The sequence below is a fragment of the Penaeus chinensis genome, chromosome 18, assembly GCF_019202785.1.
Source record: "Penaeus chinensis breed Huanghai No. 1 chromosome 18, ASM1920278v2, whole genome shotgun sequence".
NCBI classification, from domain to species: domain Eukaryota; kingdom Metazoa; phylum Arthropoda; class Malacostraca; order Decapoda; family Penaeidae; genus Penaeus; species Penaeus chinensis.
The window spans coordinates 29,654,081-29,659,080 of record NC_061836.1 but is presented as its reverse complement, the minus strand read 5'-3'; the positions used below and the strand labels follow the sequence as shown (position 1 = coordinate 29,659,080).

Below are 5,000 nucleotides of genomic sequence, written 5' to 3'. Positions count from 1 at the left end.
TCAATCAGTCAAGAATATTAGAGCCCTGTTTTCTGCCTGTCTGTTTATCTGTCTGTGTGTCTTTCTGTCTGTCTATACGCCTTTTTATTTATATTTATTTATCGATCTGTTTATTAATCTATGTATATATTTGGGCCTATCGAGCTGTCTATATATCTATTTATCTAACTGACTCTATCTCTATTTATCTATCTATCTGTATATATATATATATATCTACTTATGTTGATCTACCTGTGTAATATATTTACGTTTATCTACCTATGTCTTTATATCTAACTAGCTATCAATCTAATTGTCTATCGCCCTGTTCCCCTATTGTCTATCTACCAACCTAGCATCTATTCCAGCCATCAATATCATAATCATAAATATTACATTTTTCATGTCTATTACTGTTACCATCCTCATAATCATTACAAATGTGATTTCAATTATTGAGGTGTTTTTTTTTTATATTACTATAACTTTTATTTCATGGTTCAGCAAATTCGTGCTTACTAAAGGGTTTCGGAAGGCAAATTTAAATTAAGTTTTATCATTTTTATCATCATAATGTTTAATGTTATCATTAATATAAGTTTTACAACTAATGTCATTATCGTTGTTGCTATTGTTGTTGTTCTTATTGTTATCATTATCATTGTTATTGTTATTGTTATCCTTAATAGCATTAGTAGTAGTAGTAGTACTAGTATTAGTAGTATAAGTAGTAGTACTAGTATAAGTAGTAGTAGTAGTAGTAGTAGTAGTAGCAGCAGCAGCAGCAATAGCTGTAGTAGTAGTAGTAGTAGTAGTAGTGGAAGTAGTAGTAGTAGTAGTAGTAGTAGTAGTAGTAGTAGCAGTATCAGTATCACTATCATCATTTTCATTATATTAGGAGAGAGAGAGAGAGAGAAACAGACAGACAGAGAGATGTCACTGATTACAAGAAAACAAGTACCCATCACAAACAGTATGGTAACTATCCTACACGTAATCACATGAAGTGTTGGTGTATCTCTATATTCATGTATGCACTGCATGTATGATTATATTTACATGCTTATCTATACTGTAAAACAAATAAATGTAAGCAAAAAAAAAAAACTTTATATAAAGATACAGAACATAAGAAATATAAGAAAAAACATGCATCGAGACGTTTATGCTTTTTTTATTACATTAATGTAATTCAAACCCATTAAAATACATTTTCCGTAAAACTATCTACAAATTTATACTATTCAAACACATCTATTCTATTTAAATCCATTAAGAAACTTCTCCCCGACAAGTATCTATTAATATATATTTAAACCCAGTACGATACTTTTTGGCGGACACACTCTACGGTGATCGCCCGCCGTATTTCGCATATTCTCTAACTGAATCAAGGTTCAGGGGTAATTTTCTGCGATTCACAGAGTGCTCTCCAGGCTCTGAACACTCTAGACAAAGGTGCAGGAAATATTGCAAATGACATCAGCATAAACGTGTATCGTGCAAAAGAACAAGGCCATGATATACGTTATGTGTGGTTTCCATCGCATGTTGGAAACCCTAGGCATGATCATGCTGATCACCCAGCAAAGTCAGCATGTGACAAGCAAAACGTGGATATAAATCTCGGGGTACCTCTTTCTAGGATTTTATACATCATCAAAAAGGCCTTCAAAGAGGCCATGAATGAGATGATAAATTCTCAACGCCCTGAAAGCTGTAGCATAAAGCACCGGTTTACACAAGATTCATTCATCTATGGTTTGCATAAAACAAGAACACGTCAGTACAGTTTGTAATGTCGAAGAAAACTAAGTGTATACCGTGTAATGAAGAATATAAGCGAACACTTGTACATTATATCTCAGAGTGCCATGTGTTACAGCCTTTCAGACCACCTAGCATGAGGTACAGAGAACTATGTAACTATTTCATATCATCTGATGTCTTAGAAGATATACTTATGCTGTATCCTAAATTTGAAATGTAATTTCAAATGACCGTATATATAGCAGATGAGTAGATAAAGGATTGTGTAATTGTTCCTTTCCTTAAACTGATATAGTACTTATCACAATAACATTACAGCCTAAAATTCAATGTAATACCATTATATAATGACCATGCATCAAATGTACCACAGCTTGCCCACGCTTGTGCAGTTAGCCAGGGTGGTAAATAAAGTACTAAACTTAACTAATCTCAAATGACCTCTACTCCTTGCCGATCGATTAGCAAGGTCAGCGCGAGTAAAGCACGGACACAGGTTTTGGAATACCTTTTGGCAGAACCTCCTACAAGGCTACACTAGTCTAGTATAATACATTCTCAAAAATATAAGAGCTACAGCATTAAATAGCATCATCCGTTTTCATTGTAGAATTCGTGTAAGGAAAATACTTGACAATTTTTCTCTTCTTTTTCTTAATGACACAAGATATAGGTTTGGACACAGACTATTTTGGCAGGTCGGCGAAACAAGAAACATGGCAGAAACTAAGCATATATTTTACACAGAGGAACACAAGCAAATATATATCTCTTAGTACCAAGTAATAACAAAAAACTTATGTCATAAAGGCCATTCATACCACCTAAAATAAACTATAATGAGTTCTATCATCATACATATTGACTATTTATCAAACGTGTTAAAAGCTGGGGACTTAATCATTATTATTATTATCAATATCATTATTATTATTATTATTATTATTATTATTACTATCATCATCACCATTAATCGCCTGTGCATTTAAGACGGTGGTAAATAAAGGTCCAAAATTAAAAGCCATTATTTTATTTATTCTTCTCTTAAAAACTCCACTACCAACGGCGGAAAAGAAAATGTAGGCAAATATCGTTCCACAATATAACATTAGGTAAAAATGTCTTAAACAATATGCAAATAAGTCTATACCACCATGAAATTATTATCATTATTATGATCATTATTATAATAATTGTTGTTGTTAACGTTATCATTATCATTTTTATCACTGATATTACTATGACCATTATCGGTATCATTATTATCATTATCATCGTTATTATTATCATTATTATATTTACTACTATTATCATTATTATTACAACTATTTCATTATTATTAGCATTATCATTACTAGAATTATCATTATAGTGGTGTTGCTGATGATGATTATAACGATGATGATAATAATTAGGATAATAATAGTAGTACTATTACCAGTACTGTCATTACTAAAATTATTCTAATGATAATGAAGAGAACACCACAAAATATAAAACAACAACAATAAAAATAACAGCAGTATCGCTATTATTTATATCACTTTCAGTATAAAAAGTCATGCTTTATCATTATTAAAATAATATTTATCACAGTATTCATAAATACCATCACTATCTTTTATCATCATTAATTATCATAATCATTTCTATCGTTTCCTTCTACGTAATAATTTTTGTTTAGTCATTATGATTATAAAAAAAATAGACATTACTACAGTGTAATAATTAATATCAACTTTTTTATTTTTTAATAAATGCAATTGCAAAAGGTGATTCCGATCAGCTGCAGATGGCACCACCTGCCATTGCCAGCCGATGGGGTTGTCACTCACCTGAAGAAGTGACACGTGAGTTAAATGTATAAATATTTGGAAGGAAATTATTTGGTAGTTCCCTCGCATATTTTTCATTACGTAATTTCCCCTCATAGAAGTTTTAGTTTATCTCCAAAAAAAAAAAAATAATAATAATAATAAAATAAAATAAAAAAACATAATCCACATTTTCTCTTCTTGTTTTCCTCACATAAGTTTTATTTTGCCTTTCATCCTCCATTTATATTTTTCCTTTTACTAAATAGATTCCAAACAAATGTTCTTTTTGCCTCCCTCCCCTGCCCCACATACACAAGAATACCATTTTCATTAAATTTCACGATTCAAAACATAATTTTCATCTCACCACGCAGTTCGCCCCCATAAGTTTTCTTTCTTTCTCTCTTTCTTTTATCTCCCAACCCTCTAATTTCCACATGAACACAATTTCCATTCTATTCCCGAACACTCCAAATGATTTCTATTTATCTCGCAACACTTCGCGGGAAATCATGTTTTTTTTTGTGTTGTGTGACTCGGTTCCTGGTATGTGATCGAAGAGAAGATTTGGATGTGCTTCGTTCAGATCTTGCGAAAATAAACTCGATTTTTTAGCTTGTTTGAACTGGTTCCTGCTTGATTCTTCGCGTTTTTTCAGTCTGTTTCTTTCTCTCTCTCTCTCTCTCTCTCTCTCTCTCTCTCTCTCTCTCTCTCTCTCTCTCTCTCTCTCTCTCTCTCTCTTTCTCGCTCTCTCTCTCCTTCTCGTCTTTTTTTTCACACTCTCTTTCTTTATCACTGCTTTCACTTGTACTATTAACTATTATTCACTTTCTTATTCGTTTCAACACTTGCTTTTGTGTAAAAACAAAATCCTTTAATGGCTACAGCAAAATAATAAGAATCTATTAATTCAACACTTTTAAAACACTGTCACCTTTCCAACTCAAACTTGGACAAAAACCAAGCGCTGATTACATTAACGTGCGTTTTCATTGACACAATTGCTGTCTCAACTCCAGAGGCGAAGTCTCACTCTTGTTAATTCATATATACCCATAAGTAGTAACAACAGCAGCAGCAGCAGCAGTAGCAGCAGCAGTAGCAGTAGCAGTAGCAGTAGCAGTAGCAGTAGCAGTAGCAGTAGTAGTAGTAGTAGTAGTAGTAGCAGTAGCAGCAGTAGTTGTAGTAGTAGTAGGAGTAGTAGCAGTAGTAATAGTAGCAGTAAAAGTGGTAGTAGTAGAAGTAGCAGTAGTAATAGTAGCAGTAGTAGTAGTAGTAGCAATAGTAATAGCAACAATTGTAGTAGTAGTAACAGCAACAGCAGTAGTTGTAGTAGTTGTTATTGATGTATATTGTTGTTGGTATGTTGTTGTTGTGTCTTTGATGTGTCTGCTGTCGTTGTTGATGACGATGACGATGACGATGAAGATG

At 32.6% G+C, this 5,000-nt stretch overlaps 1 protein-coding gene across 3 annotated transcripts in view; it reads right to left on the bottom strand.

The window, feature by feature from the left end:
• LOC125034850 overlaps nt 1-5,000 on the bottom strand; it is an 89,061-nt gene that overhangs the window by 56,558 nt on the left and 27,503 nt on the right. The window lies entirely within an intron of this gene.